The sequence below is a fragment of the Scophthalmus maximus genome, chromosome 7 (assembly GCF_022379125.1).
Source record: "Scophthalmus maximus strain ysfricsl-2021 chromosome 7, ASM2237912v1, whole genome shotgun sequence".
In the NCBI taxonomy this organism is placed as follows: domain Eukaryota; kingdom Metazoa; phylum Chordata; class Actinopteri; order Pleuronectiformes; family Scophthalmidae; genus Scophthalmus; species Scophthalmus maximus.
Window position 1 is genome coordinate 7,206,435 of NC_061521.1, and position 24,925 is coordinate 7,231,359.

General features: G+C 46.1%; 2 long non-coding RNA genes across 2 annotated transcripts; one reads left to right on the forward strand and one right to left on the reverse strand.

The window, feature by feature from the left end:
- Positions 1 to 19,193: 19,193 nt before the first annotated feature.
- Positions 19,194 to 20,647, reverse strand: LOC118315946. The gene is made up of 2 exons (XR_004794983.2): positions 19,959 to 20,647; positions 19,194 to 19,533 (listed from the first exon to the last, which is right to left on the reverse strand). It is a non-coding gene; the product is annotated as an uncharacterized LOC118315946 (long non-coding RNA).
- On the forward strand, positions 20,554 to 24,077 carry LOC124850119. Its single transcript, XR_007030983.1, has 3 exons — positions 20,554 to 20,671; positions 23,552 to 23,636; positions 23,723 to 24,077. It is a non-coding gene; the product is annotated as an uncharacterized LOC124850119 (long non-coding RNA).
- Positions 24,078 to 24,925: the final 848 nt, after the last annotated feature.

Genomic DNA, 24,925 nt, shown 5'->3' on the forward strand with positions numbered 1-24,925 from the left:
AGGCCAGAACCAGCAGGTCGTCCAGGTCAAACAATACCCTGATCCCGCGCCTGCGTAACGGTTCCAGTGCCGTCCAGAGAATAACCGAAGGGGAGACGGTTGTATTGGAACTGGACTCCTCTGAACGAGAAACGCAGGAATTTCCTGTGCCTGGGGACGATTGGGACATGGAAATACGCATCTTTTAAATCGATGGATGCGAACCAGTCGCCGGAGCGCACACATTCCAAGACATGCTTTATCGTGAGCATGTGGAACGGCCTCCTCATAATCGATTTGTTGAAGAGAGACAGGTCGAGAATGTGTCTCATTCCGCCTGTCTTCTTCGGAACCAGGAAGTACCGGGAGTAATAACCCTTGCACTCCTGGCCTGGCGGAACTCTGGAGATGGCTTTTTTCCTCCAAGAGCTCCGACAACTCTGTCATCAGAGCCTTTGCCCCGGCCTGAGACGACATCACAGTCTCCAGCACCCCGTCGAATGGAGGGGGTGGGCTGGCAAACTGCAGTGAGTAGCCGTCTCTTATCACTCTGCTCATCCAACCGTTCATGGAGAGCAGTGTGCCACACCGAGTAGCGCTCTGAAAGCGGGTGAGCACACATCTGCGGAGCCTCTGTGGACATCACCGACAGCCAGTGAAGAGCCCTCGCCGCCGCTCCGTGAGCCGCCTGCGAGCTCAGCGAAGCCCATGGGAAGGCTGAGTCGAAAGGGCTGGTGCGGGGAGGACCCGTGACATTAGACTCCGTATCTGAGTCGTGCCACGGAGAGAAACCACCACTAACACACACGGATGGATGAGAAGTGGGGAGGCCACAGAGGGGAGACAGGTGTGGTTGCGCCGAGGCGTTCACCTGAGACGAGAGTCTGGGGTCACCAGATCTCTCTCCAGGTGAGACATGACGAGAGATGTGCTTTCCGAAAAAACCAAAACTAACTGTGAGGAAGCTGCTCTTCAGGGAGAAGTAGCTGGCTCTAAAAAGAGCCATTGTTTGCTGCAGCTTCAGCCGTGCACATGGTGCCTCGTTTGTGGGGCGGCTCCTGAGGCGGGTTGGCCCAGGTGCCGACCGGACGTCGTTTTTTCCCCCCAGCACGTCGCCAAGGCGGAGCAGGTTCAGCGGCCACCTGGTGGTGACCTGGTCACAAGGCGATGGTGGAGTCGGTCAGTGTCACCCGAAAAACATCGCCTTCGGCAGAAGGATGGCCGTCAGGCTGGGCTCCAGTGGGGGGACGGCAGGGAACTCACACTCCCTCGCTTCCCCGACCAGGGTGAGGGGAACAAACCTTGCGACCGGGGCTCTAATTCTTCCAGGATTCGCCCCGGCCTCCGACAGGAAGAAACGCAATTGGGGGAAATGGGGCCACCTGGGCAGGCTGTTGGCCACAGCCTGGTTGCTGTAAATATCCCCCACCATGGCGGTAGGCGCAGCTGCTGGGGGCTCCAGGGGCAGAGGGATCTCCTTGCGCCCCGCCGCTCTGCTGATGATGTCCGGCAGATCCCAGATGAGAGCAGAGAGAGCCGGCACATGACCGGCGAGCTGGGCCGATCCAGAGGCAGTGGCCTCGGAGCGTGGCTCAGCATTTCCCAGACGTGGGATGGGAGATCCCGGAGGTTATCCACTAATGGAGGGAGTGGAGTCGGAAGACTCCTGCCCTCCATCGCCCTCAGCCTGTCGGCATGAGGGATCCAGGATCTGCAGTGCTTCGTCGACGGTAAAGCGAGCGCGCTTCACCCAGCTATCGTCGTCGTCGTCGACCTCCTGCATTGCCGTAAAGGCGTCAGCCCGCCGCTGCTTCTTGGCCAAGGGCAGGCGTGCAACCGCTATGAGTTAGCGAGCGAGTCGCTAAAAGAGGAAGAGAGCTGTGAGTGTTTAGACTAAACAAGGGAGAGTGGAGCGGATAGTTTCCCAATAGTTAGAGGAAACCGCAGTGTTAAAGAGAGATGAGGAGGAGTGGTGGATAAACACAGTTCACAGAAGCGACAACAACCGGAAGTGACACAATACGTTACCGCGAGAGTTCTATTAATGTCCCCCCCCATGATTACCCGAAAATATTCCGGGACTGTTACAGTGTTAAATTTAACGGAGTAAGGGAGAGACTGCACCGTGTCATTAAATTTAACTTTCACAAAACTTGTCCCATCTGCAATTCCCTTTCCCGGCCATTCTCCTTTTTATCGGTGATGTCGCCGACACTCCCCTGCCGTGAAACTTGTCCAGTATCTCTCGTTTGATAGTTCTTTTCCAATTACAAGTGTTGTACCCATTTCTCCAGTGACTCTACATGCAATCAGTCCTCTGCAAAGCTCTCTCACACACTTCATTAATTCCATCGCTGTGACTACTTCTTCACCATCAAGCTCCATTTGAACTGTCAATTTCTTCTCATAATCTTGCTTTTTGTTGCCATTTCCAATCTTTTAGTTCAGTCCATGTTTTGGACGAATCAACTTAAATATTGTTTAAAACCCAACAAACCCAAGACCAATAGGGAAGTGTAGGTTCACAGAATTTTCTTTTTGCATTTAAACCATCACTGACCAAAATATGGCCAACCTCACAGCAGGAATTCAAAACAAAGTAGTGAGGTAGTCCACTCTTATTCCAAGTTGTTTCCTCCAATCACGATAGGCAGCAGCACTGTCTGCTGGTTAAGGATGGGGATAAAAAGCTTACAGCACCTGGTATTCCCAGGCCATCTCCCATCCAAGTACTAACCAGACCCAACCCTGTGTAGTTTCCGAGATCAGACAAGATCTGGCGTGTTTAAAAAAAATCTTTTTACCATCTTCTGAATGTCATTTTTAACCCAAACAGGCATATCCATTATCCTCAACACATGCACCCCTATATTAATAGAGAATTTATAACTACAACCTTTCCCTTCAGTTTTAACCTCCTATTCTTCCATAACCCACACACCCCTCATCTTATTCAACACAGCCGCCCATGTCAAATCCCTCCCTACTGACTCCTTCACACCTAAATAAACCCCTAACATCTTAATACAATACTCTCTAAAGCCCCTTTCACACTGGCCAAAAAACCCATTTAATCCCGCTAACACCCGGCGCTTTCTGCAGTGTGAAAACGTTTGATTGGCATTCAGCCCCGCGTCAAATGACTCCGCAATAGACTCGGGTAATAATCGGCTTCACCTCCGATCGGCATTGATGTGAACCTCACACCCGGGTGAACCCGCTAATGACGGAGGCAACAGAGGCTCGACTCCTCCGTCGGTAACTGCTGTTACCTCACCAGCTGTAATAAAGAGACCTCTCGCATGTAGCTAGCTTGCTTAGCCTAGCTTTGGCTCGTTAGTGGTAACAACTAACACAATCCAGATCATCGATGAGGTTCAGAACGGGGCACTTTACTTCAACCTTTTGGCGGACACACACGGCCTCATCAGGCCGTCTCTCATTACAAAGTGGCCATAAACTGTCGGTAACATGGATGATGTGCAGAGACCATTCTCCTTGTGGCTGCAGCTACGTACACAACCACAGCGCCAACCTTCTTCTTCTCTCATACACACACACTTCAAAACCCATATGGCCGCCTGCTTAAAGGGCCAGGCTCGGCTCATAACACTGCACTGAGTTTGTATAGTTTGAAGCAATGATAGTGACAAGTACAAGATCTAAGGTAATGTTGACCACCGGCTCACTGGCTACCATGCTTTCTGTTGTTTACTACACTGTTCTTCTACTTTGTTTGTTTTTTTAAACGCGGGTCAACCCGCGTTTAAAAAACCCGGGTCTACAGTCATTTTGGTGTGAAAGAGGTATAACCGTGAACTCCAACCCACACCTCTCTACATCCCTTATATACATAACCTCAGATTTACCTAAATTTACCTTAGCCCCTGCCGCCTTCCCATTCACCTCTATTTACTCTATTACCTTCCCTACAATCATCCTATCTCTCACTGTGATGGTTGTGTCATCCGCATAATTGTTTATTTTAACTGTGTCCCTGCTCTAACTCTATTCCCACATCCGTCTTGATCATGTATGCCATCGGCTCCACTGATAATGAGCTCAGTGGGCACCCCTGCCTCACTGACTTCTCTATCCTAAAACTGTCTATAAGAACCCCATTTCATTTTACACAACTCCTTGCCTCCCTATATATACACATCTAATCCACCCAACCATCCTTTCCCCGAAAACCAAATCCCTTCAGTGTGTGGGAACCTGTGTGTATGTGTGTGGTCACATGACCAGATCATGTGATAAGCAGTGATCAGGACACGTTAAAAGTTTGCCAGGGTCAATACAAATACCCTTTGTCTGTCGCAGAGCACACCTCCTAGTGGTGGAACCCCCACCCCCTCTCATACAGGTATGCAGGACGAGTAATGTGGCGTTCGTTGTGGTGGCGTTTTTGACGAGCGCTGAGGTTGACTTTGTCAACTTTAATCCTCATAGGGTGATAGCTGATGCAAGCGCTCCGTCTTTCAAAAGGGGAACAAGAAAAGATTGACGGTAACGTGCAGAACGGTTAAAGCCCCTGATAGATTCTGGCATGGGTCCTTGCTCTGCTTTGTTTGTGCGGCCGTGTGTGTGTGGCGCTTATTCGTTTGTGCATGCATTTGATCCGGGCCTATTAATTTAGTTTTTATCTGTATTGAACAGTGACTGTAATGAGTTGTTTATCACGAAATGCATTTTTATGTTTGAGTTTGTGACTGACATGGCTACAATACACAGAGAAACACAGGACTCGAATCCTTCAGTAAAAAAAAGGGGAGTGAGTGTATCCCTGAAAAGTAGGCCTATAATTTCATTTTTAAACATTAACAATATATTTTAATGGTTAGACTGGCAACTAATGTGTTTTATTTGTTTTCTCAAAAGGACCAGACCAGCCACTGTTTGTTACCCTTATTTGATCACTTTCTTTGGTCTTAGATGTTGTTTAACTGTTGATTTTGGCATTTGAGGTTCACCTGCAGTGAGAGTTCTATATTGTGAGTTAGCCCCCACCCTGTACAAGGCCGAGGCCACGTTGACACACTACCCTCTCCTCGTGGTGGGACTGCACATGGTGATACTTTGGTGTGTATTTGTAACCCTAACACTGCATGATATTTTATTATGGATTTTTATTGATATTGTGTGTAGTCCCTGCTTCTGCAGCGTTGGGCCTGCTGTCTCCCCCTTCCGTCTCCCACAGGCCTCCCTGGTGTGCGCGAGTAGGCCTGACCTTCTTAATTTGAGGATTTTGTTTACCACCATCCAAACATGTCACTGTTTTCGTAGGTTGCCTCATGCCTTTGTTATTTTGTTTTTATATTGATTATTGTTAATAAACTCAAATTCATTTTCATATAAACACATGCCTCTTTTACAATTGTTCCTGCTTTCGGAAGTAAGAGTTGATCACAAGACATACTACTGAGGGTTTAAGGGATCCTCCTGCCCTTTAGAGGAGGTGGCGTTGTCGAGTACGAGCAGGTATTCGATGTTGTCTGGTACCAAAAGTGCTTCAAACAAAAACCCATGCTCCACCCTATCAAATGCCTTACTCAAATCGAAACTTAACACTATCACTCCCTGTCCATCAGTCTTCATAAAATTGATCACATCTCTTATGGTACTTTCCACTGCCCGCTATATCCCTCCCTGGTACACTGTAACTTCGTGACGGCCATATTATCCCCCTATCACAACCCTAATCCTATTTGCTAAGACCCTGTCCAAAATCTTATAATCGTTGTTTAACACGCTTATCGGTCTATAATTCGCTCCCCTTATTCTTATATATAAGTGTTACCACCATCAACCCCATAGTTTGCGGCAATCTATTCCTCCTCTCAATATATCGATACACTTTTAAGAATATTGGCCCCAGTAGATCCTTATATACCTTGTAAAATCCCCTTCCTAAACCATCACTTCCGGGACTCTTCCCACCATGCATTCTCTAACACATCCATCATACACCCCTCATCCACTTCATCTTTCCTAAATAGATCCTAAAAATAATCCTTCACTATCTCCAACACCTCTACATAATCCCTGACTGCCTTCCCTGTATTATCCACCAACTCCGATATATATGTCTGATTCTGTTTCCTCTTCTCCTGCCCTAAAATAAAAGCTGTGCATCTCTCCCATTCTATTGTGTATCTTGCCTTGCTTCTTATAATAGCTCCCCTACATGTTTCTCTCTCAAATTTAACCAATTCAGCCCTAGCCTTTAAAAACTTCACTATGCTGTACCCTGGCTCATCCTCAGCTCTACTCATTTCTCTGTTCAACTTCTCCCTCAACACCTTTTCTTTCTCCCTTCTTGCCTTATTCCTCTTCCTCCAAATGTAATACTCAAAATCCTGACCACCTCTTTTATTTCTTCCCACCACTCCCCCACATCTATACTATCTTCCCTAATACTATTTATATACTCAAGTATTTCACTAAACATCTCCCTCATCTGTTTATTGTATTGTTCATCCTCAATGATACTAGCATGTCCTCCTCCACCTCCTCGCCTACCCAGCCTTCTTTTAAACAATAGTGCCGCATGATCACTGAGCGTATTAAAACTATACCTAGTATTATCTATATATTTCATAATGTCCTCTTTAACTAATAACAAATCAATTCTAGACTGCTTCAATACCCCCCCCCCCTTACCTGCCATCATGTGTACTCCCTCCTATTTGAATTATAATATCTCCAAACATCCACTTACCTTCCTTCCACCATCATCTCTACTAACATTTTCCCAGATTTTACCTTCCTAAACACTCCATCCTTCCCCAAGCCTACTCAACTTTGTGTTGAAATCCCCCGTCACTATGCAGTGTGGTGTACACAGCAGCTGTAGTTCCACAATGACCAGTCTTTTCTCCCCCTCCACCACCGGCATGAACACATTTATTAACCTAAACCTTGTATTCATATAATCAAATTCTATGCTTAAAACCCTCCCCCTACCATCCTTATATACCTGCTCTATATTATCAAGCCCATCATTTTCAACAATATGACCACCCCTCTTGCATCACTGCCCCATTACTGTAATAAATCCCCTCCTCCCTCACCTTTTCTACTATCCCTGAACACACAAAATACCAAAATCATATAATTTTAATAGTTTGTCTAATTTCCCCATATCCCTTAACCCGTTTACATTCAATGACAAAACGGTGACCATTAGACAAAAACAAAACCCCAAAAAACAGACAGGAAAGTAGCTTTACCTGCTTTATAGCTTCTTCCTCATCCCCTCACTGGAACCCCCGTTCTATAATGTCCCAGTTTTCCTCTTCTCTCCCGTCGGTTTCCCCTCCTCCATCTCCTCCACATCCATGTCATTGTCCCTCCGTTGCTCCACATCTCTCTCTTCCTCCCCTTGCCAACTTCCATGCTCCCAACACCTGGCCACCTCTAAATTCCATCTCCTCCTTTCTTTTCAACTCCTCTGCTGCCTCCGTCATCTCCTCTCGGATCCCCTTTGCTGGCGCTCCTCCGCCTCTCCCTCCTTTGGCTGCACCTCTGCTTCTTCTTCTTCTTTGTGGAAGGAGGGTGAGGGTGGAGGAGCACGTGTGATTGAGTCTTTCCTGACCTTATTCTATCTATTTTTCTTTATTTTTGTTAATGTAATAATAATTAGTGGTTTAGTGGTGTTTAGACGGGTTTAGTTTAGTCCATGTGGGTGTTTGTTGGTGCTTATTTCCGGCAAGGCGGCGTCTGACGCCATGGTGGGTGGTGGTGGAGACTTCACCAGTCTCACTAGAAAGCACGGGATGAAGGTCGGGGCCGGGTCTCCGTATAGCTTGGAGGAGGTCGCTCTGGCAGTGGGAGAGGTGATCGGACATGGTTCTGTCAAGTCTGCTGCTCGGATGAACCGAGCAGTCGTCTTGTTTTTAGAGACAGTGGAGCAGGTAAACCGCATGGTGGAGGTCGGAATCACCGTCAACGAAGTGTTCAAGCCGGTGATGCCGCTGACGAAGATCAAGATCTCTAATATTCCTCCGTTCATCAGTGACTAGTTCTTAGTGAGAGAACTGTCCAGACATGGAAAAGTGGTGTCGGGTGTTAAGAAGATCTCCTCTGGGTGTAAATCACCGCTGTTGAAACACGTGGTGTCCCACAGGAGACAGTACATGATTCTCAACAACCGCCACGAGGAGTTCAACTGTCACTTTCATGTGAAGATTGACAACTTTGAATATTTGATTGTTGCAACTTCCTCGTTTATGAAATGTTTCGGATGTGGGGGGGAGGGACATGTTTTGGCTACATGTCCCAGACGGGCCGGTCCGACTCCGCCGCGCCCTTCAGACCTGGGGGCCCCAAGCAGTTGCCTGCCTTGCCTCGCCTCTGCTCGCAGGAGACTTTTTATCCAGCAAAAGATTTTAAAGCGTTTCTCGACCAGACGAAGGGCATGAAGGGGTTAAACATTGAGAAATACTTTCCTGACAAAGGAGTGTTTTACACTTCTGCTTAAAGACACATTAGAAGTAAAACACAATCTGATCTTACAGATCAGGAAGTGGTTAGATTGAAGAAAATGATGTTAAAAGTAAGAAAACAAATCTGTTAAAATGACGACGAACGCACTGATTGGCACTGTATTCTGGTTTGTTGTTATCTGTGGTTTTTATCTCTCATGAACAGTTTTAAGTTTGGGAGTTTAAACCTAAAGGGTGCCAGGGAAATTAAAAAAAGGGCTTTTGTTTTTGAAACATTTAAGATGAAGAAACTAGACGTCATGTTTCTACAAGAAACACACAGTGACCTGGGGAACGAAGTCAGCTGGCGTCAAGAGTGGGAGGGAGAAGTTCTATTGAGCCACAACACGACATTCAGTGCTGGAGTGGGCTTCTTATTCTCAAAAAGCTTCACTCCGACTTCTCTGGAGGTGCAGCACGTCGTCCAGGGGCGGTGTCTTTTAGTAAAAGCCGTTTTTGGTCTTTTTAACATTGTCTTTATGAATATCTATGCTCCAACCAGCGGTGCAGAGAGAAAAGATGTTTTTAGAAAGAGTTTGCAGTAAACTCGATGATTGTGGGCTGTCAAGTTATTTATTCTTAGGTGGGGATTTTAATTGCACGGAAAACAAGCTTTTAGATCGTAACCATGCAGAGCCTCATCCAGTCTTGAAGCAGCTGGTCTATTCCCATGGCCTGGTGGATGTTTGGAGAAGGATGCACACAAGCTCCAGACAGTTCATATGGTCCCACATAAAAGATAACAGAGTATCTTTGGCTCGGCTCGACCGATTTATTGGTTTAAGCATCATTTTAGTGTTTTTAAATCATGTAGGATTTTGCCAGTTGGTTTTACTGACCATGCTTTAGTCAAGTTAATATCAAAAATATTTTACCTAAGAGCGCTTACTGGCATTTAAATTCAATTTTAACTGTAGACCAAAGTTGCCTCTCTGTATAAGAGCCAACATCAAGAAAATGCAGAGTTGTTTGAGGGGTTCTGTGGTGGACTGCCTCAGGGCTCCAGGGAGACCAACTCTGAGCTGGAGTGTCCCCTGAAGATGGAGGAGCTGCAGGGTGCTCTGAAGAGCATGCAGGGCGGGAAGGCACCAGGCATTGATGGCCTATCGGTCGAATTTTATGAAGCTTTCTGGGGCATTTTAAAGAACGATGTTTTAGAAGTTTTTAATGAAAGCTTGGCCACTGGGTCAATGCCTTTAACCTGCCACAGGGCTGTGATCGCCCTGTTGCCCAAGAAGGGAAACCTGTAAGAGATTGAAAACTGGCGTCCTGTGTCTCTCCTATGCACAGACTATAAAATCCTTTCAAAATCCTTGGCCAATCGGCTGAGAAAAGCTATGGAGGTTTGGGTTCAGCGCTGGTCTCATTGCTAAGATCAAGGTGTTGTACGGTAACATTGAGAGTGTGCTGAAGTTTAATGGCAGTTTGTGTGCACCTTTTAGGGTGCAGAGAGGTGTCAGGCAGGGCTGTGCCTTGTCTGGGATGCTCTATGCACTCTCCCTGGAACCCCTCCTCCACAAAATATGATCGAGCATTCATGGTCTGATTTTACCTGGTTTTAATAATAAAACCGTTTTATCTGCCTACGCTGATGATGTTGTTGTTTTTATAAAATTCAGCACGATGTAGATATGGTGGATAAGATAACTAAATGTTTTGCTCTAATCTCCTCTGCAAAGGTAAACTGGGAAAAGAGCGAAGCTTTTGCCGTGCGTGGGTGGTGTGGGGGTCTTCCCACTCTCCCACAGAGACTCACGTGGAAAAGAGATGGTATAAAATATCTCGGCATTTACCTGGGAGACGAGATTATAATGAAAAAGAACTGGGAAAACATCATTGAAAAAGTTGAAGGGAAATTAGCAAAATGGAAATGGCTTCATGCCCAGTCGTACAGAGGGAGAATGCTCATTACAAACAATCTTGTTGCGTCTTTGCTGTGGCACCGACTTGCCTGTTTGGACCCACCATTGGGTACGTTGGCCAACATCCAGGCAAAGATGGTCGACTTCTTACGAGATAAATTTCATTGGGTGCCACAATGTGTTTTGTTTTTACCCAGAAAGGAGGGGGGACAGGAACGGAATATATAACAGAGGGTTCCATCAGGAGCACCCGGATCAACCTACCAAGACCAAGTGGCCCCGCTGCCGGCTACGGGGGGCCCTGCTGCCGGTGTGTCACGACCGGGGGCCCCGCTGCTGGTGTGTCGGCAAGCGTGGTCGGTGTGTCCGATGCTGAGGGGTCCGGGAGAGAGAGAGGCGAAACTTTACAAGCGGAGGCTGAAACTGTGACTGCAGAGAATGACAAGGGTGATTCAGGCAGAGCTATGAAGGGACAGACTGGTGAGGTGGAGGGGTCAGTGCAGGGGAAGGCAGCTGAGATGGAACTGCGGGGGCCACAGTGTGGTGTTGGGCAACAGGCAGAGCTTAGCAGTAGTCAGGTGACTGAGATGGAGGCAGATTCGGAGTCTGACAATGTGTCTTTAGCAGACAGTATCTCCCAAAATAATGACTTGTATTCCCTGGAAGAGGTGAACCGCTTACTGGATGATGCTTTCGGCGGAGCAGTAGATATAAAAGACTATTTCCCAGAAATAAAAAAGTTTATTCAGATGGTGAGCACTCCACAGAAGGTCGTAGGGTTCGACCTTCTGGATGGAAAAGAAGCGTTACTGTGTGAGAAAACATGTCACTGCTCTGAGAAGAGGACTTAAAGGTGCTAAAGCAATAAAGAGAAGGAAAACCTTTAAATAATCTCATCTCATCTTCAACCGCTTATCCGGGGTCGGGTCGCGGGGGCAGCAGCTTCAGTAGGGGGCCGTAAACTTCCCTTTCCCGGGCCACATTAACCAGCTCTGACTGGGGGATCCCGAGGCGTTCCCAGGCCAGTGTGGACATATAATCTCTCCACCTAGTCCTGGGTCTAGCCCGAGGTCTCTTCCCAGCTGGACGTGCCTGGAACACCTCCCAGGGGAGGTGCCCAGGGGGCATCCTTACCAGATGCCCGAACCACCTCAACTGGCTCCTTTCTACGCAAAGGAGCAGCGGCTCTACTCCGAGTTCCTCACGGACGACTGAGCTTCTCACCCTATCTCAAAGGGAGGCACCAGCCACCTTTCTAAGGAAACCCATTTCGGCCGATTGTACTCGTGATCTTGTTTTTTCGGTCACGACCCATCCTTCATGACCATAGGTGAGGGTAGGAACAAAGATTGACCGGTAGATCGAGAGCTTTGCCTTCCGGCTCAGCTCCCTTTTTGTCACAACGGTGCGGCAAAGCGAGTGCAATACCGCCCCCGCTGCTCCAATTCTCCGGCCAATCTCACGCTCCATTGTCCCCTCACTCGCAAACATGACCCAGAGTTACTTAAACTCCTTCACTTGAGGTAAGGGCTCATTCCCTACCTGGAGTAGACAATCCACCGGTTTCCTGCTGAGTCCCATGGCCTCAGATTTTAAGGTGCTGATTCTCATCCCAACCGCTCCACACTCGGCTGCGAACTGATCCAGAGACCACACCGGTCTGCCACTCGTTTGGCACTGTACCCGACCTCCACGCAATGTTGCAGAGACGTGTCAACCAAGACAGTCCCTCCACACCCAAAGCTTTCAACATTTCTGGGCAGATCTCATCAACCCCCGGGGCTTTGTTTGACTACCAGTGACCTCCGCCAGGGAAATTGACGATGATCCTCCATCAGCCTCCAGCTCTGCCTCTACCATAGAGGGTGTGTAAGTCGGATTCAGGAGTTCCTCAAAATGCTCCTACCACCGCCCGATTACCTCCCTCAGTTGAGGTCAACAGTGTCCCATCCTTACTGTACACAGCGTGGATGGTTCCCCGTTTCCCCCTCCTGAGATGTCGCATGGTTTTCCAGAAGCATCTTGGTGCCAACCTAAAGTCCTTCTCCATGACTTCTCCGAACTTCTCCCACATCCGCTGTTTTGCCTCTGACACGGCAGAGGCTGCAGCCCTTCGGTGCCTTGCAACCGCTTCCGGAGTCCTCTGGGATAACATATCCCTAAAGGACTCCTTCTTCAGTTGGACAGCTTCCCTGACCACCTGGTTCCACCACGGAGTTCGAGGGTTACCGCCCCTTGAGGCACCTAAGACCCTGAGACCACAGCTCACTGCTGCAGCTTCAGCAATGGAAGCTTTGAACATTTCCCACTCAGGTTCAATGCCCCCAACCTCCACAGGAATGCCAGAAAAGCTCTGCCGGAGTTGTGAGTTGAGAATCTCCTGGATGGGGGCCTCCTCCAGACGTTCCCAGTTCACCCGCACTACACGTTTGGGCTTACCAGGTCTATCCAGAGTCTTCCCCCACCACCAGATGGTGATCAGTTGACAGCTCCGCCCCTCTCTTCACCCGAGTGTCCAAAACATGCAGCCTCAGATCAGATGAAACAATCACAAAATCGACCTTTGGCCTAGGGTGCTCTGGTACCATGTACACTTATGAGCATCCTTATGTTCGAATATGGTGTTCATTATAGACATACCATGGCTAGCACAGAAGTCGCACAACCACTTGGGTTACGATCAGGGAGGCCGTTCTTCCTAATCACGCCTCTTCAGGTGTCTCTATCATTGCCCATGTGGGCGTTGAAGTCTCCCAGCAGAACAACGGAGTCCCCTATGCAGGACTCCATTCAGGGTCTCCAAGAAGGCCAAATACTCTGAACTGCTGTTTGCACAAACAACAGTCAGAGTTTCCCCCCCCACCACCCGAAGGCGTAGGGAGGCGACCCTTTTGTCCACCGGGGTAAACTCCAACACAGCGGCGCTCAGCCGGCGGTTTATGAGTATGCCCACACCCGCCCGGCCACTAGGCACTCGCCGACGAGCCCGCCGCCTGGGCCTAGCTCCAGACGGGGGCCCCGGGCTTCCTCCGGGCTGGGTCCCTTTTCCTCTTCCTCTATTTTCCATGGCATCTTTGTTCAACCATACTTAGTCTGGTCCCTCGCCTGAGACCACTCGGCCATGGGAAACCCTACCAGGAGCACTAGGCTCCAGACAACACAGCCCTCAGGTTCATAGGGACACACAAACCCCTCCACCAGGGTAAGGTGATGGTTCCCGGAGAGGCCTTTAAATAATGTTCACCTAAAAACACAACACTGGGTTTTTCATCTATGTTTTTCTCTATCCATCTTTTTCCTGATCTCTCCCTCTTCTATTCTTATGCAGGACTTACTAGTGGTTTCTTTAAATATAAACAGGGGGTAAAAGTGCTCAGAAAAGGGCTTTGGTGTCAGAGATCTGTACACAGAAAAGATCACGTTATTTTTTTGCAGGAAACACACAGTGACAGCCTGAATGAGACAGATTGGGGTCTATGGTGGGAGGGGCAACGTGTTCAGCCATGGCTCTAGCCTTAGTGCTGGAGTCGCCATCTTATTTTCCAAAAAAATAAATGCAAAAATAATATCCAGCACAGAGATCATGGCAGGCAGAGGTCTCCTAGTGAAGGCAAAGATACAGGATTTTATTTTCAATTTTATTAATATTTATGCTCAAAACAATGATCCTGAGCATTTGGCCCTTTTTTTAAATCTTTAAAGCATGTTTTTAATAGTATTGATCAGGGGGAGTGTGTTGTACTTGGGGGGGATTGGAACTGTTACACTTCCACTTTATACAGGACAGGACAGGAGCCCCATCCTCAGTCATCATTTTTGTTTGATCTGGTAAACGAAGCTGACTTGGTGGGTGTGTGAAGGTTGAAGAATCTTTTAGTTAGACAATACACATGGATATAAATATTAGATGGCGGAGTTAGTGCATCTTACATTTCTGCTTCTTTTAACACACATGTTGCAAAATGTAAAATCCTCCTTGTTGGTTTTACAGAACAGCATTTACTTTTAACAGATATAGTTGTATCGTCTACTCAAAGATCGAGATCTTTTTGGCACTTTAACGTTAAGCTTTTACATTATTTTAATTTCTGAGAATTTAAAATTATTTTGGGCTAACTGGAGATCCAGCCAAGAGGATTTACCCTCACTCACTCAGTGGTTGGAGGTAGGAAAAGGTCAGATCAGGGTGTTCTGCCAGCAGTACACCTCTTTCTCCATTGCAAATGTCAGGAGATCGTTGGAGAAGTTAGAGGCCGAGATCAAGGAGCTGGAGAGTGTGTCTGGGCCACAAAATGACCTACTACCCTCAAAAAGGCAGCAACTGAACTCTTTTCTGCAGGTCAACCAGAGTGTTGCGGAACCTGGTCGAGGAGGTGCTGCAGTCCCTCTCTGCTCAGAATGGAGGTATGGCCGACCAGAGTGTAGCTTCCCCTTCCTGAGTGCGAGTCTGGCTGTGGAGGGGTGGAGCGAGCGGAGTAGCCTGCTGTTTTCCATGAAGACGCCAGCACTTGGAACATTCGGCTCCTATGGAGGGAAGCAGCTCTACTCCAGCTGCGTAAAGGTCCTGAACCATCGGTCGCTTGCAGGAGTCAGAGAGTTGAAGTGGACTGAGGTTTTTGGCTCAGACGTTTCCCCAAAAGGTAGCTGGCGGGTCCTGTATAAGCTTCCTGTTGAGAAAAGGATGGCTGACATCAAGTGGAGGATTATACATGGAGCATTAACTACAAACAGATACCGAGCTCGCCTAGACGTGAGCGCTGGAGAGGGATGTCCTTTCAGTTCAAGTGTCTGAAACCATAGAACATCTGGTGGTGTCTTGTCCTCAGTTAGATGCTCTGTTTGGGCTTGTGAAGGAGTTGTGGAGGGTCTAGGAGAGGTTCATTTTTGCTAATGCCAAGCTAGCGATATGGAAGAGCAGGAAGAACCAGATGTTGGGAGCAGGTTGGCCCGATGCAGACTCTGTCTGAGGGATTTGGTCGCAACCTGTCTGAGAATTGAACACTCCTTCTACGAACCACCAACAACATGGAGGGTTTCAGGGTTGTGTGGGGTGTCAAGGCAGATCCTGTGCTCACTGGGGGAGGACGGCTCTCTCGTGCTGGACTTTTATTAGTGTTGGCATAAATATAGTGGATTGAACCAGTGTGGATGAACCAGGTTATTGGTTTGGTTTCATTAATTTATTTTGAAGTTGTTTTATTTAATTAAAAAAAAAAGTGCCATGAATAAAGTTGCGTTTAAAGTGTCTCCTGCCAGTCGTGGAGTACCCAAAGGTGTTCGACCCCCTCTAGTGTTGAATCTCGTGGAGTATGGTAGGGATCGCACTTCATCTGTAAATTTAACTTTCATGAAGCGCGTCTCCATCGTAATCTCCAGTCTGCCTGCATCACGCGCACGGCAGCGGACCAATGTTCCACTTTTTTTTTTTACAGCACTCAGTACTTCCATTGTTGTCAGCTTTTCTTCACCCTGCATCTCCACCATCACCGTCAAGTTCCTCCTGAACCTCTCTATCCCCACTCCTTGGCCTTTGCCATTTTCCGTCCAAACAAACAAAACAAAAACACTCCTCCCCTAACACCAACTGATGTCCGGTGGGTAAGAAAAAAATGCCTCTAACACAAAAAATTAAACCAGGTCTCAGCCTGCACTAAATTCTCCAAAAAAAAAAAAAAAAAAAGAAAAACTTTGTAGCACCCAGGCTTTTCCTCCTGCTCCTCCAAACTTTTCCTTCTCTGCTTCACACACCTGCACCTTGATCGGGCGTATTCAGGCTGGTATGGCCGTAAGCAATTTTTCAATGCCAACTCAGGCTCTTTATATATTCCACAAGTCCACTTTTTGGATTTAAGCCCATCACTGACAAAAATATGGCCAACTTAACAGGAGGAATCCAAATCATAGTAGTGAGGTAGTCCCCTGTTATTCCAAGTCCTTTCTTCCCATCATGATAGGCAGCAGCAACATCTGCTGGTTAAAGATGGGGGAAAAAAGCTCACTTAAGGATATTAATGTTGCTATTATGTAAAGATATGACATTATTATAACAGGTCAATTGGGATTTAAATACGCAGCCGTTGAAAGATTGCCAGCTGGAGTTTCAGTGGCTGAGGGATTGCAACAGACCCAGGCTGAAACTGGTGTTTTGGTTGGCAATACAGCATCCAAGCCATTTGAAATATAGAGACAAGGTGGTTTCAAGTTGTGTTAGCGCTGTTATTTTGAAATACTGCAGTACCCTAGCCCAAGGGAGTGTGACTTGGAGTCGCCAAATTGTGTTAAAGGGAAGCTCTCGAGAAGAGCAGGTTTGTACAGGCAAAGGTGGTGCCAACGAAACTAAGCTGGGTATATCCAGGTTGTACTTTGAATCTCTGAAAATTACAATCTCTAGGGGGCAATAATAATATATATGTCTCATATACTGTATATATATATGCACAATTGTGTCGAAACCTTTGACGCTGTGGTGAACTTTGCAAAGTATGATATGAACTGCATTATTGTTCATTACAATTACACAACTGACCAGTACATGTGACACAGTATATACTCAATTGTAGAAGGAGAAAAGTGAGCACACACTTCCCTTTTCTTCAGAGTTTCTCTTAAAAAGAGATATTCAGAACATTAGAAGAGGGGTGAGCCGAGACCCACTCATTCTTCAACATTCCCCTGATAAAGTCCAATGAGCCTTTGCTGGGAGAGAGAATAACCCAGAATGGACGTTTAAGTACAAAAACATTCCTGTCTAGTAAAAATATCTCTTAAAACATAACCAGACAATGCATGGATAATAACAACACATAGAAAACTGACAAGTACATGTCAGTACTGTTCACAATAAGAAGCAAAGTCCTAAACTGAAGCCCACGGTTCACCACCAACCACTTCACGTTTCTAATAAATTCTCCCGTCTCAACACACCTGCTGAGGAAACAACTCTGATCATTGGCGACTCTATTTTGAGGAACGTGAAGTTAGCGAAACCAGCGACCACAGTCTGTATCCCTTGGGCCAGAGCAGGCGACGTTGAATCCTATCTAAAACAGCTGGCTAAGGATAAACGTAGATATGGTAAAATTATATGAAAAAGAATGTTAGTTTAAATGAATCAACACCTCCCTCTTATACTAATACTAACATTCCTTGGACCACAGGCCGAGGAGGAGGGGTAGCAGCAATTTTCCAATCAGACTTATACCTTTTTCACGTCGTTTAAAGACCACCTTCCTGCGAGCAGACCAGGGTCTGATGATTGCGTAGTGACAGTTGGCGGTAGAGAGTGGTGCGCGCCATAAAACAAAGAAGAAGAACAGTGTAGTAAACAACAGAAAGCATGGTAGCCAGTGAGCCGGTGGTCAACGCTACCTTGTACTTGTCACTCTTTCAAAGTTTACAAACTCAGCGCAGTGTTACGAGCCGAGCATGGCCCTTTAAGCAGGTGGCCATATGGGTTTTGAAGTTTGTGTGTGTATGAGAGAAGAAGGTTGGCACTGCACGCTGTGTTTGTGTACGTAGCTGCAGCCACATGGAGAATGGGCTCTGCACATCATCTATGTGAGCGACAGTTTATGGCCACTGTGTAATGAGAGACGGCCTGATGAGGCCGTGTATGTCCGCCGAAGGGTTGAAATAAAGTGCCCCGTTCTGAACCTCATCCATGATCTGGATTGTGTTAGTTGTTACCACCAACGAGCCAAAGCCAGCTAGCTACATGCAAGAGGTCTCTTTACTACAGCTGGTGAGGTAACAGCAGTTACCGACAGAGGAGTCGAGCCTTCATTGCCTCCGTCATCGCGCAAATTAGCGTGTTAACCCGGGTGTGACGTTCACATCAGTGCCGATCGGAGGTGAAGCCGATTATTACCCGGGTCTATTGCAGAGTCCTTTGACCCTGGGCTGAATGCTGATTAAACGTTTTCACAATGCAGAAAACGCCGGGTGTTAGCGGGTTCAAACTGGGTTTTTGGCCATTGTGAAAGGGGCTTTATTGCTCAACCCCCGACTTAAACATAGTTTTTACTCATTTGAGAGCCTAACTCTAAGCCTCTTACACCCAAGCTGGAAATGTCAAAGAGCGTGTTTTAATGTTTGTGTTAAGAATTTCCATCTGTCCATGTCCTTGTTTTCGTACAGTTTGTAGTTCCTGTCGGTGAAGATGGTGTGTCTGGTGAGTGAGAGTAATGTGTTGATGAGTGGATTGTTGACACCTGTTGTCTTGATTGTTAATACAAAAAGGAGAGTCCGGTGCCAGTCAGTTGTGCGGTCGATCCTGAGGCTGGAGGAGTCCTTTTACTCGGTTTGTGAAGACAAAGCAGAAGAAGAGGTGTTCCAATTCCTCCTCCTTTTCCCCACATACGGTGCAGTTGTCACGGCTGAACAGCAAGCAGGACCCAAATGCAAAGGTGATGAAAAAAGATATTTAATAATAAAAGAAAACCAACCTACAACTAAAGGTGTCCACGAGATGTAGCAAAACAGGTAATCCAAATACTGGAGCCAGGGGAAAAAATACAGAAACAGACCGGGGGAAAAATGCAGGAACAGACCGGGCCAGACAATAAGAAAAAACAGACGATCCAACAACAGACAAAGGGAAGCACAGAGACTAAATACACACAAGGAGGGCAGGGCAATTAGAACACAGGTGAGACACATTAGGAACAGGTGCAGACAATCACAGGGGCAGGAGACACAGGCAAAAAAACAAGACACCAGAAACAAGACACAGGACAGGAAGTGAAACACAATGAACTAATTCAAAATAAAACAGGAAATGAGAACACAAGATCATGACAGCAGTCTCTCCCATATTCATTTTTGTCAATCTGATGCAGAATAACGCTAGTGAAGATCCTCCTGTGTCTTATTTTGAAGTCTGTTTTATTGTTTGCTGAAAACAGGCAGCTGGCGGCCGAACCACCTCACCTGCTTAATTAACCAGGACAAAGAAATCAAGGGCATAACATCTCCCACAGGATCACAAAACAAAGTCCTACAATACGCAGACTGCACCAACATCAGAGTACAGGATGAAGACGGTATAGATAGGATATTAATACATTACAATTTACAGTAAAGCATCAGGAGCAAAAAACAACACTAACAAATCAGAATCATGTACTGTGGCGGGGTGGTGCGGTCGCCGGGCAGGTGGCAGGAGAGTGTCAAGGTCTTGGGAGTGGACCTGGGACATTTCCAGGGGGCTGCAAGAGACAAAACATGGAAAGAGCTGATCAGTAAGATCAACAGCACACTGGGTCTGTGGAAGATGAGGGGGCTCACGCTGAGAGGCGAGGCGGTCGTTGCCAACTCCCTCATGCTCTCAATGAATCTGAATCACATCCTTGCAGTTCATGACATCCCCAGCCAGATCCTAACCAGTATGAATAATAGCATCACATTGTTTCTCTGGAGCAGTAAGAACAATTAATTGCTCACAGAACAATAATCAACAACTACAAAAATGGAGGATTTAATCTAATAGACATAACAAAAAAACATGCAAAATCATCCAAAAATATCTACAGAAATCAAAATTATGTGGAAAAATTTGTTTCAAGAAACCCTGTCATCTGTAGATCACTGCAAATAATTCAATTTATGTCAGACACATCCACAATATGCTCACCTCCATCCATTCCAAAAATAAATGTTTGAGGCCCGGGGATTCGTGCGACCACTCCTCAAGGCAGATGTGAAAACAGAGCACAGCTCCTACAGCTCCCCATCTTCCACAACCCAGAGCTCGCAAACCTGGGCCGCTCCTTCTCCTGCAGCCCCCTATCGGCAGCAGGTATCAACACCTTAAATTACATGCTCAGTGAAGGGAAAATAAGGAGCAAATATCAAAGACAATAAAATCAAAGGCAATTAAGAAATCGAAAAAAGAATGTGAAACCCTTTGTAATAAAATAGCAGAAACCCTGCCTCTTGATTGGAGGCAGGCTTTCTTCAAAACACACTGTGTCCTCCTGAAAACCGGACCAGAACCCAAAAGCTTCCAAGAAATAAAAAACAAATTCTGGTACACCACCCTCCTGAGGCAGGTAACTGGGTCAGCCCTATGTTCCCACAGTCAAATGGTCCCACACCCCTATGTTCACAAATTTCTAAAAAAAAAAATTTCACTGAAAATTAGGCCGTATGTTCCCACAGTTCTAGGACATTTTCAAAATTAAGGTTAGGGTAGGTAAAGGGAACTGAACCTGTCTCCCGAAAGAAACAGGAAATGCACTCGCCGTCCACCCATCCCCATCATCCCGGTCCCGAAACAGCTGGCGGCGTCTGCCACGTCGGACCAGAGTCCAGCCATCATCAAAATGTCCCATGTCAGTGGGTAAGGTAAGTATGTTTGATATAAAATAAAATTGTGTTCTACGAAAAAATCATGTTTTTACGAAATAAAATTAAAAGTTTTTAAATAAACAACCTAGGAAGGTGAGTCAAGGCTCATCAAAATGTCCATGTCAGTGGGTAAGGTAAGTATTTTGGAAATAAAACGAAATTGTGTTTTACGAAAAAAAATCGTTTTCTTAAAAAAAAAAAAAAAAAAGTTTTTTAAATAAACAACTTAGGAAGGTGTGTCAAGGCAACGTTTCGACCCTGTCTGGGTGTTCTTCAGGCCTATATGACACACAAATAACTGTAAGTTCAGTCTGGCTGGAGAGATATTGTCTGTTGCGGTTCGTATGAGAAGTGAGCTCCCACTGAGGCTCCTCCTTTTATCTCCTCAGTTGAGCTCCTCCTCCTTTGTTCTCTGTTTAGTTTGTCTATTCGGTTTTTTACAAGTTTGAGTTTGAATCTTATTTTTCTTACCATTTTAACCCCTTAATCCCCAGACACTATGAAATAAAATGAATTTGATGCATATTATGAACTATTAAAATTGTTTTAACCCTAAAATGTCCACATGAATGAACTGAAATGAATGTTGATTAGTGATAAATTTATTGTTCATAGAGATTGCTCTTATACTTTTAGATTAATTATGAAGCCCCATGAACTTATTTTAAATTAATTTATATTTGGAGTGTGATAAGATATTTAGGGCTTAGGATAAGGTTAAATTTAGTACATATGATGGTGGGTTAGGGTTAGGGTATGAGACCAGGTTTAGGATTAGGACTAGGATGAGGGTAGAGATTATGGTTAGGGCAGGGATTAAGGTTAGGTATGGAAAATTATCTCGATGAGACCTCCCAGTTCATCTGAGATGTTCTGGTTTGCTTCCACCCCACATCCATCAGTTCTGACAGAGTGGTGAATCGGTTCGGATTCTGGTGTAGGCGAGGAATCAAAGGCAGTGCACTGGCAGACGCCCGTCGACTGCAACTCTCTACTTCGTCATATTACTTGCATGCAGTACCATGTGTCCTCCTATTTTCAATAGTATTTGTGCCTAGAAGAAGAAGGAGAAAAATAAACTATGCTTACACTGTCCGAAGCTGGAATCAAACTGCCAACCTTTGGGTTTTTGGCCATGCAACTTTACCTGGTGTACTACTGCCATTTTGCTGTCCTTTTATTATTAATTTGCTGTTTTTCTGGATTTCCATAAGGGTTTTTTTTAATGTTTTTTAGGCACTGGGTTTTAAGTTGCGCTTGATTCAGAGTTTTTAAGTAAGATTGTATTTCAACAAATTGAGATTGGTTTTCAGTTGTGCTGGTTGGTTCAGTCTGAAGATGCAGGACAGGAGGATGGTGATTCTTGCTGGTCCATGTTTTTGGTTTCTTGATTTTGGTTTCTTGATTTTCACATCCTTGCAGGACAGGAGGATAGTGATTCTTGCTGGTCCATGTTCTTGGTTTCTTGATTTTCACATCCTTGTAGGACAGGAGGAAGGTGATTTGGGTGGTCTGCGTGGATTGATCAAATCCACCGGCGTGCTCTGTAGCTATTTGACCAACACAGAAAGCTCCACATTCTGTTTGTATTGTACAACTTATTTATTCAAAACTGTTAGATTAGGGTTAAGCATATGAGCCAAAATTGGTTAAGGTTAGGATCCAATGCCTAGGATAGCATGTAATATCAAAAAACAATTGAATCTTATGTATTCAGAACTCTTAGATTAGGGTCAGGCACATGGGCCAAAATTGGTTACGGTTAGGATCCGATGACTGGGATAGCTTGTAATATGAAAACATTGAGATAAGTTTTAAACTGTACAAGACTCTGAGTCTTCTAGGCCCAGGCACTGGAGATAATCAGTTAGGATCCGGGTTGGTCAGCCATCTTGGGTTTTGATATTTGACAGCCGTCAGGAGTCATTCCCTGGAAGTCCGGTAATGGCATCACCGTAGTATTGCCTTCCCAGTCAGACCAGGGAGCTGAGAGTACCAAAAATGCAGTTAAACTCAGGACTCCTGTATTAAAAGAAAAACTGTTGACGAATAGGTGAGTTAGGGCCTGAGATGAGGGTAAGGGTTAGGTTTAGGTTAGGAAGGGGTTTGGGATTCTTGATTTGTACTTGCAAAGGCGGTAACGTGGCAGTTTTACTTCATATCCAATAATTGTCTGAAGGTGAGGGTCGGCTTTGCCCCTCTGCTGTCCAAATCTAGGTCTTTCCTTCTCAGGAGACATCTGGCCTCTCTGAGGTGTGTTGACTGCCTCTTCCCTGTGTCCTACGGGTGGGAAGCAAAGCAAATCCTCGAAGTCCTGCAAAGCGGATCTTTCAGTAGGAGGTTCAAAACTATTTGGGTTTAAAGGGCTTTCCTCCTCCTCACTCAGTTCCAAAGAGAAATTCTCTGGAAGAACTGAATGTACTGTAACTGTTCCCCTACGTCTATTGCCCCTGTCCTGTCTCTGCTCTAGGGGCTCAGACTGTACAGGCTGCCAGTCTTGGTCTTGGGAGTGTTGTGAAGACTGTGAGACCTAATTCACCCTCTGGCTGGTCTCCTCAGTCATTGTGGCCACCGTCACTATGGTCTCACACAGTCCCTGAATGTGGTCTGTGTTTTCTGCCATTACTCCTGGCTGTAATAAGCGCCTCCGCATTATCAATGACCTCCTGAGTCACATGGGGTAGATTGCGCCTGGCCAACCTAACGGCCACCTGAAAGGGTTCCCTCCAATCTCCAGTAAGGTGTCCCGAGAGTTCCCCAAAAAAACGTCTCCAAACCTGCTTCATAGTGTTCCTGCAGGATAAGTTTGGTATTGTAGGCCCAATTTTCTGCATTTCCTTTCACCATGTCTAATGTGTTTTTCCGTTGGAGATGCAGGCCTTATCATGGTAGACAGGATCCTTGTCATTTTCAAGATCATCTTGGGTGGCTGTCTCCCTGCTTTAGGAGCCACATTTTGCAGGTGATGCACCATTTTAATCAGTGCATGTATCTTCCGAGTCAGTTGCCCAAACTGTGGATCTGCTGACTGTCTTTTGATCTGTTCAGACTCTCCAACCCGCGGAGGAACGACCGAACGGGTGGGTCTTCGGAAGTGTTGGCGCACCACTTCCGCAAAGGATCTGGATTGGGGACCGAAATGACGGGGGTCTTGGGTGGAGGCCCTGGCCGGTTAGGTAAAGGGAACTGAACCTGTCTCCCGAAGGAAACAGGAAATGCACTTGCCGCCCACCCATCCCCATCATCCCGGTTCCTGGAACGGCTGGCGGTCCCGACGGCAGCGTCCGCCACGTCGGACCAGAGTCCAGCCGTCATCAAAATGTCCCATGTCAGTGGGTAAGGTAAGTATGTTTGAAATAAAATAAAATTGTGTTCTATGAAAAAATCGTTTTCTTAAGAAATAAAATGAAAGGGTTAGGGTTAGGGCTACTGGATAATAGGTTGGGTGTAATTGGCTACCAAATTGGGAGAAAGGGGGATAAAATCTATACAAATTCATGAAAAAGGAAATGTGGGAACATAGAGCCTAATTTTGGAATAAAAATCTTAGAAATGTGGGAACATAGGGCTGTGGGAACATAGGGGCTCATTTTGAAAAAAAATAATCTTAGAAATGTGGGAAAAATTGAGCTGTGGGAACATAGGGCCTAATTTTCAGTGAAAAAAAATTCTTAGAAATGTGGGAACATAGGGCTGTGGGAACATAGGCATGCTCCCCAGGTAACAAAAAGACATACTTCAGAATTAACCTGGCAAATAAAATTCGCAACCAAAAACATACCCACAATCTGGTACAACCTGTTTTCAGCACTCATTAACCATCGATGTGCAAACACCGATTTCAAAATAAGACACAGGAAGTTCTTCACGAACGTCATTCTGCACCAGATTGACAAAAATAAATATAGATAAGACTGCACCGTGTGTGGGGAAAAAGAGGAGGACTTTGAACACCTCTTCCTCCACTGTCCCGTTTGCACCAGCTTCACAGACCATGTAAATGGACTCCTCCAGGACTGTTACAGCCTCAGGATCGGCAGCACAACCGAATGGCACTGGACTCTCCTTTTTGGACTAATCAGCAAGACAACAGGTGTCAACGATCCACTCATCAACACATTACTCTCACTCACCAGACACACCATCTTCACCGCCAGGAACTACAAACTGTATGATAACCAGGACATGGACAGATGGAAGTTCTTCACGCAAACATTAAAACAACACAAAAAGACCATCTACACAGTAGAT